The sequence below is a fragment of the Tenrec ecaudatus genome, chromosome 14 (assembly GCF_050624435.1).
Source record: "Tenrec ecaudatus isolate mTenEca1 chromosome 14, mTenEca1.hap1, whole genome shotgun sequence".
Classification (NCBI taxonomy): Eukaryota; Metazoa; Chordata; class Mammalia; order Afrosoricida; family Tenrecidae; genus Tenrec; species Tenrec ecaudatus.
Genome location: NC_134543.1, coordinates 34,757,234 through 34,771,811, shown reverse-complemented (window position 1 = coordinate 34,771,811; position 14,578 = coordinate 34,757,234). Strand labels below are relative to the sequence as shown.

The 14,578-nt window shown below is 46.8% G+C and overlaps 1 long non-coding RNA gene across 1 annotated transcript in view; it reads right to left on the bottom strand.

Moving 5' to 3' along the window:
• Positions 1-9,984: 9,984 nt before the first annotated feature.
• LOC142425713 (uncharacterized) overlaps positions 9,985-14,578 on the bottom strand; it is a 24,918-nt gene continuing 20,324 nt past the window's right edge. Inside the window, exon 3 of the long non-coding RNA XR_012779693.1 lies at positions 9,985-10,595. This is a non-coding gene — a long non-coding RNA (uncharacterized LOC142425713). The remainder of the gene's footprint in view (positions 10,596-14,578) is intronic.

The window sequence follows — 14,578 nt, the reverse complement described above, 5'->3', positions numbered from 1 at the left end:
CGGCAAGGGGAGAGGTGGGCTGCGGGGAGCAGACTTCCAGCCGGAGCTGACGGTGTTGACACTGCCTGGCTGTGGGGTGGGGGCACCTGGGGAGCTCAGTTGGAAAGCAGGGGGTGGGGGTACATGGGGGGTGATGGGGTCATGCTGCCAGACTGACCAGCAACTGTGGCTCTGTGGTGAAGGCCTCTGAGAGCTGATCCCAATTCACAGCCCCCTGTGTGGGGGTTCTGAGGAGGCCCACCTCATTGACAACCGCCTGGTTCTCCTGGTGAGTTGAACAACAACACTGAGGTGAGCGGTCCAGTAACCGACTGAGGACGCAACCAAAGCTGCAGTGAGCAGCCCGAGAGTGCTTGCTATCCCGTGGCCACAGAGTGTCCTCCTTCCTGCCTTTAAGTGGATTCCAACCCGGAGTGACTCGATAGGCTAGAGTCGAACTGCTCCTGGGGGATTCTAAGGCTGTACGTCTTTAAGTACCAGGATGCTTGGAAGACAGCCACTTGGCCAACTGATGGGAAGAAATTCATATTAGTACCCATTCCAAAGAAAGGTGACCCAACAGAATAGAATGCTCACATGATAGAATCTCACTGATATTAAAAACACCAACAATCACAACAACCCACTGCCATCGAGTCAATGCCAACTCATAGCGACCATGTAGGACAGGTAGACCTGCCCCACGAGTTTCTGAGACTGCAACTTTTCTGCGGGAGAAGAAGCCGCGTCTTTCTCCCTCAGAGTCGTTGGTGGTTTCGGACCGTGGACCGCAGTCAGGGCACAAACACTGTGCCACCGTGGCTCCTCACAGGCAAGTAAAGTTGTGCTGAGGATCGTCCAGCAACGATCACCTGAGGAGGGCAGGTGATCACCTGAGGCAGCAGCACAGTGGCAGGGAACTGCCCGAGGTCCAGAAGAGGACGTGGAACAAGGGATGTCATTGCTGATGCCAGGTGGCTCTTGACTCAAAGCAGAGAGTATCAGGAAGATGCTGGCTTGGTGTCTTGACCGTGTCAAGGCATTCGACTGTGTGGATCACAACAAACGAAACGAGCTATGGGTAGCCCTGAGATGAGTGGGAACTGCAGACCACTTCACTGTGCTCATCTGGAACTGTGCATGGATCAAGAGGCAGTTGTGTGAACAGAGCAAGGGAACACTGCATGGCTTAGAATCAGGAAAGGTGTGTGTGTCAGGGTTGTATCCTCACACCCTACTTATTCAGTTTATATGCTGAGCAAACCGTGGGCGAAGCTGGGTTAGATGAGAAGAAGGCTGACTAATAACCTGTGTTATGCAGATGACACGGCCTTGTTTGCTAGAAGTGTGATGACGGTCGAGCACTGCAGCCTTCAGCGTGGACGACAACTGCTCGTAAAGAAGCCCCAAATCCTCCACACTGGGCCGATAGGTGACATCGTGATAACCAGAGAAAATACTGAACGTGTCAAGGATTTTGTCCTGCTTGGATCCACAACCAGTTCTCATGGAAACCACAGCCAAGAGATCAAAAGGTGAATTGCCTTAGGCAAATCTGCTGCACAAGACCTCTTTAGCGTGTTGAAAAGCAAGGATGTTACACCGAGGGCTAAAGTGCGCCAACCCTAGTGTGTTCAATGGCGCCACGTGCCTGTGAAAGCCGGACACTGAATAAGGAAGAGGGAAGAAGAGTCGATGCGTTTGAATGGTGGTGCTGGAGAAGTTTATTCAAAGGACCATGAACTGCTAAAAGGACAAGCTGATCTGTCTTGGAAGACGTAAGGCCAGAGTGCTCCTTAGAGGCAAGGATGGTAAGACTTGGTCTTACATACTTTGGACACATCGTCAAGAGAGGCCAGTTCCTGGAGAAGGACATCATGCTTGGTAAGGAGGGAGACAGCGAAGGAGGAGAAGACTCTCAAGGAGATGGATGGACACAGGGGCTGCAGCAACGGGCTCAAGCTTAGGAAGCACTGGGAGGAGGGCGCAGGACCGGCAGTGTTGCATTCCGTTGTGCATGGGGTTGCTATGGGCAGGAACGGACTTAACGGCACCTAACAACTGCAGCAAATCTTTACAGGAGGACGAAGCCTCACCCTTGCCCTGTAGGGTCTCCTAGACCGTTTTCAGTAGAAGGGTCCTGATGACCAGGGGTGGGGCCCAGGCAGAAGCCCATGGAAAGGGCCAGTGGGGACAGTTTTATCTTGAAGATGTTTGATACATGGGAGTCGATCGAAAGCCCCGGCTTGAAGATGTCTGATACATCTTAAAATCAAGCCAGCCCTCAAGTAGACTATTATCATTTTTTATTTGAAGTGCATCATCTTTTTTTATTGTGAGTTATTTCAGTCATGCAATCTTGTAAAGAATCATCGAGTCGTTTCCTACCCAGCACCCAGCTTTGGCCAGGTTTACCCCCACACTGAAATATACATAACTGCATGTGTGTGTGATCTCTCTTGGAGTCTTTGTTCTGTCCTCTTGCCCCAGAAATAATGGTTATCATTCATTTGATGCCTATTATTCCCAGAGATGTTTTGCTTGTAAATGTTACTGTGCCTAATATTTACAGTTTTCTATTTCTTGCCTTAATATTAGGTTTTCAAAGAGCTATTCATTTGTAAAGAGCTCTCATTTTTAAAGGAGCCCTGGGGGGTGGTGCTGTAGTTTAGGCTTTGGGCTGTTAACTGATGGGGAAATAGATCTATGTGCATATATTTATAGGTTTAGTATTAAGGTAGCAGATGGACATTGGGCCTCGACCAAGTACTCCCTCAACACAAGAACACTTTATTCTATTAAACTGGCATTCCATGAAACTTACCTTTCTGACACAATCGCCGAAGACAAAGCGGGTGCATAAGCAAATGTGGTGAAGAAAGCTGATGGTGCCTGGCTATCAAAAGATACAGTGTCTAGGGTCTTAAAAACTTGAAGATAAATAAGGGGCCATCTATCTCAGAAGCAACCAAGCCCATATGGAAGAAGCACACCAGCCTGTGTGATCACGAGGTGTTGATGGGATCAGGTATCAGGCATCAAAGAACAAAATATCATATCATTGTGAATGAGGGGAGTGTGGAGTAGTGACCCAAAGCCCATCTGTAGGCAACTGGACATCCCCTTACAGAAGGGTCTCGGAGAGGAGATGAGTCAATCAGGGTGCAGTGTAGCAACAATGAAGCATACAACTTTCCTCTAGTTCTTAACCTCCCTGGTCCTGGCGGTCTAATTGTGTCAGTAACTTTGTACCCAAAGCAGTACATTGTTTTGCATAAAATTTGTTGTTTTATATTGTAGGCCTGTAATTCTTACGAAATTACTCATTTTAATCTCTCTGGTAGACATTCCAGGTGTGATAAACTTCTGACAGTTAACATTTACCTCAAGCCACACTCAGGATTACCTCCAGGGAGGTTAACTGCTTCTTTCCCCCCCACTCTCATGATCCCAATTCCACCTTATAAATTCAGCTAGACCAGAGGATGTACACTGGTACAGATAGGACCTGGAAACACAGGGAATCCAGGACAGATGAACCCTTCGGGACCAGTGGTGAGAGTGGTGATACCGGGAGGGTGGAGGGAAGGTGAGGTAGAAAGGGGGAACAGATTATAAGGACCTACATATAACTGCCACCCTGGGGGATGGACAACAAAAAAGTGAGTGAAGGGAGACGTCGGACAATGTAAGACATAAAATAATAATAATAATTTATAAATTATCAAGGGCTCATGAGGGAAGGGGGTTGGGAGGAAGGGAAAAAAATGAGGAACTGATACCAAGGGCTCAAGTAGAAACAAAATGTGTTGAGAATGATGAGGGCAACAAATGGACAAATGTGCTCTACACAATAGATGGATGTATGGATTGTGATGAGTTGTACGAGCCCCCAATAAAATGATTTAAAAAAAGATTTACAGTATAGGAAACTTTCTAGAGAGCAATATTGAAAAACCTGATAAAAAAGTGACAATGCAGAAATAGACAAGCAAAAGGAGAGATGTAATCATCTTTAAACATAGCCAGATGCTCTACTTCACTCACACCACAAAACAAAATCCACAAGTTTGATGACATGCCATGCTGGCAAGAATGAGGAGGAACCAGCATTGTGACGAATTGCTGGGACATGTAAAATCCCCAACGGGCATTTGGTGATCTCTAATAAAGCATACACACGTGTTTATCCGTTGTTCTAGGGAGTCCTTTTCTAGCACAGTGTTGGGCGCCATAGAATCGGTTCAAAGTGTAGTGACTGTCTATGGCAAAGCTGAATACACCTCCACACACATGAAGTAACAAGACCACAAGCTTATTCATTAAGGTGTTGCTTATAAGAGCAAATTTGGTTTCTGGGGGAGCGATCAGTCGGACAAGAAGACTGACTGCAGGAAGCATTTGTAAGCAGAAATGGGCGCGGAGCTGGGGAAGTGGTTAGGCTGAGACATAGGCGTGACCCTTGGGAGAGAGGGAAGGGAAGGCTCTGGAGTGGCAGTGCTGAGAAGGCAATGCAGGGTCCTCAAAGGAAGTCAGTCCTCAAAGGAGTCCCTCCTCTCCCCGACATGGGCTTTAGTGTCCCAGCTGGCTCCCTACTGGCTTTCAGCACCCCATCCTGGGAGCTTGGAGTGTCCCGGTGGGAGGAGTGATATAGGGCAACAGAGATGGATTTCTGAGGACAGCAGCTTGGACCACAGGTCTATGATGCTTCCCACAGTCCAAGAGTAGTGCATTTTCATGGCGGCCACCCAACCCAAGTAGGCCCCTGGGTTGTGTCCTTGCAGCAGTCCATGATCTTTTCACTGTTCTTCTCCAGCACCACAATTCAAATGCACAAGCCCACAGTCCAACATTAACCCAGATGTCCAACACCAATCCACAAAGTCGTCCTCCATCTCACAAAACACCCACTATGATGCTGACTGCAGGAGGAGAGCCGAATCAGTGAATGTGTAAGCATCTCAGCACTGGCGAAGGGTCTCCACATGGCTACTCCAGCACCCAGGGCTGCATCGGGGTAGGTCCATGCGGCTTCACCTTGGGGACGTCTTATAGGAAATGAGTTTTGCCAGCTGAAGGAGGGAACTGGCTAAGGCAGCTGCACTCTGGTCTGACCATCATAAAGCAAGAGACCTGAGAACTTGAAAGGCGAGGCTCACTGAGCCTTTATCTCTCAATTAACCCCACATGTGTTTATCGGCCAGCTTGGCACAATAAACTTTAACTAACTCAATATATTTCTTAGTGGAGGACTCTTTTATTATATCATTTTTCTTTCCATCCTATTCATGGTTTTTACCACAAAATTTATTTTATGTTATGTTAGCAATCATCTCTGTATCCCTCTATTTTCAAGCTTCGGGGTCTTATTGTACTTTTCTCTTATGAGTAGCATTGTATCGGCTTTGTAGGACTTTGATCTGATCTGGTCATTTCAATATCCGAGTTTAATATGTTTATGTTTTTATCATCTGAATTTCTTTCCACCATGTTATTTTGAATTATCTGTTTTTTCCCTTTTAAATGCAATCATCTTATTTTGGGGGTGAAAATGCTTTTTATCAACTCAATGGCACCTAGCAACACGTTTAATGACCTCTGTCTCCCTGGACTGGTTTGAAGTGTGACCTTGCATTTGCCTTCCTTTAGAGGTCACTGGTTGTTCTTAAGGCGCCCTGGTAGCATAGTGGCAACGTGTTGGGCTGCTAATTGCAAGGTCAGCAGTTTGAAACCACCGGCTGGTCCTTGGGAGAACGACGGGGCTTTCTAGCCCATGAAGAGTTACAGTGTTCAAAAGTCACAAAGGCAGTTCTACCCTGTCCTATGGGATCACTCCGAGTCACCATCAACTTGATGGCGGTGAGTGTGAGTTGCTCTTAAGCAATTCAAGGATCCTTTGGAGTTTATTGAAACTTCTTTAATACTTACAATAGTGTTGTAAATGTCTCCCATTTCAGAAAATATGTCTTCGTTTTTCTGGGCACCAAGTACTATTCACCGGTAACTAATCTTATCAACTCTATCGCGCTAATCTTTAACATCTCTGCTTGGTCACAGGAGGGGGGCTACTATTTCAAACTGCAATCGAAGATGTGTCTATTTCCCCTGAAGTTTGATTAGCATTGCTCGCCCTGTGCTAAGCCGTTTTCCTCAATGGTCATAAATGTGAGTCAGAGTAACTTTTCAGTGTTCTTGCGTATTTTAGTGCCAGGCTTTGCTCGATTTTGCTCAGGTGGTCTAGATCGTCCCTCAGGCACCTGATCCTTTTCAAATTAAAACCCCAATACAGGTGATGGTTATAAATAGCTTTGGGTCTATAAAGTGGTGATCAGGCACTAAAACGATTCCTGGTATTAAAGGTTTTCTGGTATCTGTGACGCCAGGTGTCAACTTCACTGGGGGAAAGAGCACATAGACTACGTGTAACACTGACATCATGTCCACTAGGTGGCGCACAAAGCATATGTGTACAACATGGTGTTCCTTGCAAGTCCTTTGTCCAATATGAACGAACAGGAGAGAAAATAACAAACCTCTGGCCAGGGTGTGGAGACACTGGAGCCCCATATACCGCTGATGGGCATGTAAAATGGTGCGACCAGTGTGGAAAATGGTACGGTGCTTCCTTACACTCTTACACTTCTGGAAACTGAAAGACCATATGATCTGACAATTCTATTAGTGTATGCGTATATACACACACACACACATACATATATACATAAATACATATGCATGAAATATATGATCAGACAATTACACTAGTATATACAGTATATATAAGAAATATCATATGATATAATAATTCCACTGGTAGACATGTGTGTATACACACATATTATCTATTTCTTTTTGAAGACTGGGGTCTTCAAAAAACTTGAGTGGCCATTGAAGGTGTAACTCCTTGTCCAGAGCAAAAAACGAGTGAAGAAAATTAAAGACACATGTCAGCAATTACTTCAAAGGACTGGGGGACCTTGAGACCTCCAGGCTCCATGACCCCGGCGACCAGGACTGTGTTGCCTGGCTACCACTGCCTATCGCTCTGAAAGGAATCGCAATGGGGGTCCTGGGTGGGGGCAGGGAGCGTAGGAAATGTGGAAAATGAATCAAATAATTTTTAAAAGACGAGTCATAGTGGTCTGCTAGAGACTGGTGGAACTTCTGGGCCTATGACCAAAGATTTGAGAGAGATTTGGGCTCCTTTGGGCTTCGCTGGTGGGGCCAGCACAGGGCTCTGCTTTCAGGATTTCTCATCTCCGTCAGCACCACCACCTCGGAGAGCTGTCCCAGCCGCTGGGAAATAACACAGCATGCCCGCCTCCCACCCCAGCAGGGAGAAAGTCCCTTCTTTTACAGGGAAGAACCCAGGAGGGCTGCATTCCCCCAGCTGGCAGGGCTCTTAACCAGCCTCGGGTCTTTCCTTGGCTGCAAACGCCTTGTATCCTTCGGAACCAGAGTCTTGGTTTGAAGAGACACACATACATGGTCAGACTGTGAGGTCCTTGAGGAAGGGGACTGGCCATAGGTTCCTGTTCCCCAGAGCACCGAAAAATGATTGACACAGCAGCTTGGGGATTCACATACCTATGAATATAAAACTCCAACACCAATGCTGACTCATGGCGACCCACAGTGGTTCGGAGACTGTAACTCTGTGGAAAGCCCAGTTCTTTCTCCTGAGAAGCTGCTGGTGGCTTTGAACTTCCACCCAGAGCTTGACCACTGCATCACCAGGGCTCCTTGGTAAGTAAACTACCCACCATGGTGTCGCCAATGGAATGGAGCAGCTTCCAGACATTGCTGAGGCCATACTCTTACTAACCCCATTCTACAGGTGGCCGACGAGGGTCTAGAGCAGCAGTTCTCAACCTTGCTAATGCCGTGACCCTTTAATACAGTCCTCATGTTGCGGTGACACCCCCCAACCATAACATTATTTTTGTTGCTACTTCATCACTAATTTTGCAACTATTATGATTCGGCGACCCCTGTGTTTGACCCACAGGTTGTGAACCGCTGGTTTAAAGAGATGAACTTGTCCAACATTAGTGTGGTAGTTCTATAATCTATTGTCAATTTGATAGGATTATGAGGGAAGGGGTGGAGCTTACCTGTCAATCAGGTTGCAGCTTGATGAACTCATTTGGAGGCGCTAAGGAGATAAATAGCTCTCTGGATGCAGGACACTTTCTCAGTCCCTGCAAGACATTCTTGTTGACAAGCCACATGGAGACAAGCTAAATGGCAGCCAGAGCCTTGGATCTAGAGAAACCATGTGGAGACCCCTGCCAGCACTGAGATGCTGACACTGCCACTGGATCCACAAGACTTTCCACCCACTGGCCTGTTATTGTCCTGCATTGGTGCCATTGCATGTGTTTCATGACTCTGGAGGTGAATTTATAGATTAGTATTGGACATATGGGTTAATACCAGACTCATGGACTTGATCTAGACTGGGTGGGATGTTTTCTCAATATTCAATTGCTCTTGTACGTAAAGCTCTTTCTTATACACATATGAGTGTCTGTAAATTTCTCATACACATATGAGTGTCTATAAATTTCTTATACACACATGAGTGTCTATGACACAGTAAGCGACTGAGTCAGGGATCTGCCTTTTTCATAGCTTTACTGGTGGTTTAAACGGTCCTGATTCTTGGGTGAGATTGGTGGTAAACATTCCCTTCCTCGCTCTCTTCCCTCAGTAGTTGTGTGACTCGGCCAGTCACCTCCTCTGGTCCTTCGTTTACTGTAAGGCATACATTTTACACAGGACTTTCGATGTCCTCTTAGATCGGACCCATTTCCTCTGCTCCCCTCTCCTCTCGTGTCTTGTTCTGTTTCATTGAGACCCAGTCCACTGATTTTAAGAGCCACTAGTGAGTTGAGAGCCACTGTTTGAAAACTTCTGGGTGGAAGGCCCTCCTGACATTCTGTGGATCTATGGTCCAGGGTCCTGTGGGGGCCGGCCGATTCTCTCTCTCTCTCCCTCACATCCCATTCATTCAAAAAAAAGAAGATGAAAGCCCTGGCTTAGGCAGTGTTAAACCGAGTCTCTCGCTCTCCCATCCCGTCCATTCCCAGTGCCACACAACCTGCATTCCCAGGACAGGTGCCTGTGCTCATTCACCCCCAATTCCTCTTTCCTTCAAAGCTTCAGTAAAGCCCTCGGGGTTAGCAAACGCCTCTTGCTGTCTGCATCTTTGCGTTGGTCCTACACGGGAGGCACAGGGTGATGCAGGGAGGAGCAGGTGGGAATGTCCTCTTCTCCCTCGGCTCCCAGCATGCTCCACCCCTAGGCCTGCTTTCAGGGGGCACAGAGGGCAGCGGAGAGTGCTTCCAGAGACTCTAGGGGCTAATGACAGGGCGTGACCAACTAGAAGGAAGCAAAACCATGACACTGCCCAGGAAGCACCCCCGAAACACAATCGATTGCACCCACATATTGGTCCTACACCCTCACCCTCCTCCGTCTGCCCTGCAGACTTTCACAACCCCTTGAGTGAGAGCCTCGCATTCAGCCTCATGGTTACACTTCTGCCCCAAGTTGGCCATTCACCAATGAGTATTCTTGATCTTGACCCTGAGGACAAACAGTTCATGTGATCTGCTGCTAACCAAAAGGTTGGAGGCTCCAGTCAATCCTGTATGACTCAGAAGAAAGTCTGTCGTTCTTCTGAACAATCAGCCGTCCAGGATACCCGGGAGCACTGTTCCACTCTGACCAATGAGAGATCACTAAGAGCTGGAATCTGCTCTAAGACAACGGGTCTTCCTACCCTGCGCCGTCTAGAACACCATGGGGTAAAACCCAACTGTAACCCACTGTAAACATCATTACAGGCATTTCAAAGAGACACAAGCCTGGAGAAGATTTCAATGGATCTCATGTACGTTTCATTTCAATTCAACCGTCATCAACCTTCTGGAAATTTTGTATAACTGTCTTTTAAATGGGGAGACAAAATATATTTAGAGAGCAAAAGACATTCCTGGTTTATTGAAAAGAGGCAGTTTACAAAGTGTTAATAATAAGTGCTGTGTGATCCCAATCATGTTAAGATGAAACTCAGACAATCAATCAATCAATTTTAACCATAATGTAAATCAATAATGACCATACGATTAAGATACCAAATTAAGATACCAACTGCTGAGTACTTAGAATGCATGACTTGCCAGGCAGGCGAGCTGGCTCCTGTCCTGTCACTAGCCTCTAAATGTTTGGTACCCACCATAGAAAAACACCTCAATGTCCAAAAGCTGCAAGACTTCAGTAATACTGTAAGTTGAATTCCTAAATGTTAAGTCATTGAATTAATAAATGTCAAGCCATGGCATTTTCGATTTCCTCCCTTGCTTACGAAAATTGGACACTGAATGAGGAAGACTGGAGAACACCAATGGATTTGAAGTCCGGTGTGGATGAGGAATATTCAAAGTACCGTGTGCCCAGCTCTCCAAAGACAGAGTGCCAGGGTCTTACAGTCTTGACATTGAACAAGCAGCCATCTAGCTCAGAAGCAACAAGCCCACATGGAAGAAGCACACCAGCCTGAGCGATCACGAGGTGTCCACGGGATCAGGTAACAGGCACCACCAGAAGACCTAAAACAAACAAACGTTGAGAATGAGGGGGGCCAAGCAGAGACCCAAAACCCATCCGTAGTCAATGGGACATCCCCTCACAGAAGAGTCACAAGGAAGGGATAAGTCAACCAGGGCGCAGTATAGCACCAATGAAGCACACAATATCCCTCTGGTTCCTTGAGGCCTCACCCTCCATTACCATGACCGCAGTTCTGCCTTTCACTGCGGGCTAAGCCAAAGCATGTACACAGGTACAGATTAGCGCTTAGGACACACAGAATCAGATAAACCCCTCAGGAACAGAAATGGGAGTAGTGATACCAGGAGGATAGGAGGAAGGTGGCAGAGGAGGGGGGAAGAAACCTTGGGGTAAAGGAGACAGTGTTTGGTGTAAGATTTTAATTATCATAATAATTTATCATTTATTAAGGGGTCCTGGGGGGGATAAGGTAAAAAAAGGAGCTGATACCAAGGGCTCAAATAGAATGTAAATGTTTAGAAAATAATGATGGCAACATATGTGCAGATATGCTTGATACAGTTGATGTATGGATTGTTATAAGAGCTGTAAGAGCCCCCAATAAAATGGTCTTAAAAAAAAGTATACCATGAACTGCCAAAAGAACGGACAAATCTGTTTTGGAGAAGTACAGCCAGATTGCTCCATGAGACTTTGTCTCATGTAATTTGAGCAGGAAATCAGGAGAGACCAGGCCGTGGAGAAAGACATCAATGTTGGTAAAGTGGAATAGCAGTGGCAGACAGGAGCACCCTCAACATGACGGACTGACACTGTGACTGCAAGCAGGGGCTCAAATAAAACAGCCATTGTGAGCATGTCGGATGACACGCGATGCTTTGTTCTGCTGTAGGTCAGGTCCCTATGAATCGAAAACGAACCGACAGCCCTAACAAATTAACAACAAGTCATGCTGTCACAATGTATTTGACTGCGTGAGATGCTTGGGGTATCTGAAGGAACTTCTAAAGTTCGTGGGGAAATGCGATGGAAAGATCATGGAATTTCTCAGCAACTTTCCTGGTATACAGCCAACTGGGTGGTCCTGGTTTTGATTCGGATGAAGTTTCTGGACACAGGAAGCTGCCCAAGTGGTGGTGGTAATATTTTGGAGGGTGACTTCTGGTGATGTTTTGGATTCACCTTGTTGATCTACCTTTCTCCTATGAAGTGCACATGGAAACAAAGCCATTTACGCATTCACCGTAAATATCTACCGTTCAGTTTCTGAATCTCATATCAATGTATTTGAAGATAAGAAGCGCAATCAAGTGCTGCCTTCAAGAAAGGCTCCCGGGGCTGGAAGAACCTGTCTGACAAAGACAGGCTCTAAGGGAGGCCCTGAAACTGCTCTTAGTTTTTGTGGGTGTAGACTAGGGTGGAGGTAGGGGGAGAAGGGGGGAGGAATACGTGTGTGTGTGTGTGTGTGTGTGTACAGAGGAACCAAGGAAACAAAACACACAGGGCAGTCTTTTGGCATCGGAGTTTGTACGTGTCTGCATAAGGATGGGCATGAATCCAATCCCCCAAATGTTTCTGTCAACCCGGAATCTCTCTGAGCTTGCCTTGGTCAGTCCTGTGTGATCAACTGGATCGTGCTCCCTAAGGCTAGTTTGTATCAGTCTATCTCGTGTACCTTTTCCGACCTGGAGAACTTCTGCTGACACAGATTCTCAGTTGGGGCCTGGAAGTCCCAGACCAAGGCACCCCAATTGCTCTAAGCCTCTCAGGGTGATTTTTCCTGCTCCCAGGACAAAGGCTACCGTAGGCGATGTTGTTGGTCGGGGCTGGGAGCCAGCTCTGACGCAGAGAGACCCTCTGTACAACAGAGGGGACAGCGCCTGTACTACGCCATCCGCACAATTGCTCTGATGTTGGGGCCCCGGTGGCAGCCATTTTGTCCACCCATCTCATGCAGGGCCTTCCCACATCCAGCAGGAGGTTCTTCTTGGGGAACTGGTCTCACCTGATAACATGTCATGCCCAGAGGGTCACATGAGGCCTTTGCCTCAGTAGGACGGAATTGGCAACCAGCCCTATCTGCACCGTGCTGAGTAACGAAATAAAAATGAAGACTAGTCACCATTGAGTCCCTTCAACTCACATAGACCCCCGTTAGGTCAGAGAGGAGTTGGGCCCCATCATTTTCTTTTGTGCATTTTACTGTGGTTTAGGTAGACGTTTAACATTGTATACACAGGTTGTTGCGTGGCACTGGCTGCAATCCCCTCACTGTGTAAGCAGCGTTCCCCACCCCACCCTCACCCCAGTTCCCATTTCCATTGGCCCAGCCTTGCTTCCCGCCTCTGCCCCCTGAACGATGCTTCTGGACACATGCGACCCTTTTGGTCTGGCCTGGTTGATGTTCTGGCTGCATCTTTCTCGTGATGTCGCTGGCCTTTACAGGCTGCTCAACTGTTTGGCTAAGGAGGCTTGGTGGTGTAGTAGGTTATGTGTTGGGCTGTTAACCACAGGTGGGCAGTTTGAAACCACCAGCTGCCCTGTGGGAGAAAGATGAGGCCTTTTACTTCTGTGAAGAATGGTAGTCTTGGAAACCCACAGGGGCAGTGCTATGCTCTCTCAGAGGATCACTGAGAGTCAGAGGCAACTTTACGACAGTGAATTTGAGTTTATGGTTTGGCTGAAAGGTGATCTCTGGGGGTGGGTTCAATTCCAAGTTTGAAAAGTTTCTAAAGACCATTGTCTTAGGGCTCCTACCAATCTCTATCAGCGTTTTTTTTTTAATAAATTTGAATTTTGTTGCATATTTTTCTCCTCTGTTCAAGATCTTTCCACTGGAGCTCAGTCAGAGAAGCTGGTGGGGGTGGGATGGGGTGAGGCACCATCTAATTCTTCTGGTCCCAGGCTAGTGAAGGCTGTGGGTCATGTGACCTCTTAGCCCTTGGGACGATTGTTTCCTTGACTCTTTGGGTCTTTGGTTTTCTTTATTCTTTTTGGGGATGATGCCTATAGTTGTACCTTAGATGGCTACCTGCACACTTTTAAGACCCCAGTTGTGGCTCATCAAGGTAGAATGTAGAGCATTGTCTTTACACACTATGCTGTGTCCATCAAACTGTGTGTCCCCCAGACTAAGCCAAGCTCATGTTGAACGTTTCAGTCCCATGAGATGTTTAGTTATGACTAAGACATTTTCAGGGCTATGCCTCATGTGTACTCATGTGTGCTCGTGTGTGTTTGTGTGTGTGTGTGTGTGTGTGTGTGAAGGGGGCTTCAAAATGTCATGGAAAATGGGATTAAAAGATAATGTAATTTTTCATGTTCTGTTTGAAGCTCTTTCCCATAAAAGCAAGTAGATAGAAATGTCCACGGATACACCTATATATCAGCGGTTCTCAACCTGTGGGTTGTGACCCCTTTGGGGCTCGAATGACCCTTTCACAGAGGTTGCCTGATTCAGAACAGTAGCAAAATGACAGTTATGAAGTAGCAACGAAAATAATTTTATGGTGGGGGGGGGGTCACCACAACATGAGGAACTGTATTAAAGGGTCGCGACATTAGGAAGAGTGAGAACCACTGCTCTATATGATGGAGGGTATACTCCATACACCATTACCACACCTACTTCACTTAGATAATGACCTCTAGGTCCACTCTTACTATTGCTGCAGGATCTAGAGGAATGGTGCATACCTTTGATACCTGAGTGTCTTTCTTTGCCTTGGGCATGTTGTGCTGACTCCCTCCCTGATGTGTCTTGCTTTTGATTTTACCAAACGTAATCATCACTCAATCATTGACACAGAGTCCATTCTGACTCATGGCAATCCTACAGGGCAGGGCAGACTCACCCCTGTGGATTTCCCATACTGTACCTCTTTATAGGAGTAGAAAGCTTCATTTTTCTCCCAAACTGAAGTCAATATATGTACGTATCTACTCTAGTTAGTGATTTTCCCTCCCTACCACCCCCATTCCTGGTAACCACCGATGGTTCCTTTTGTCTATGAATCTTGTC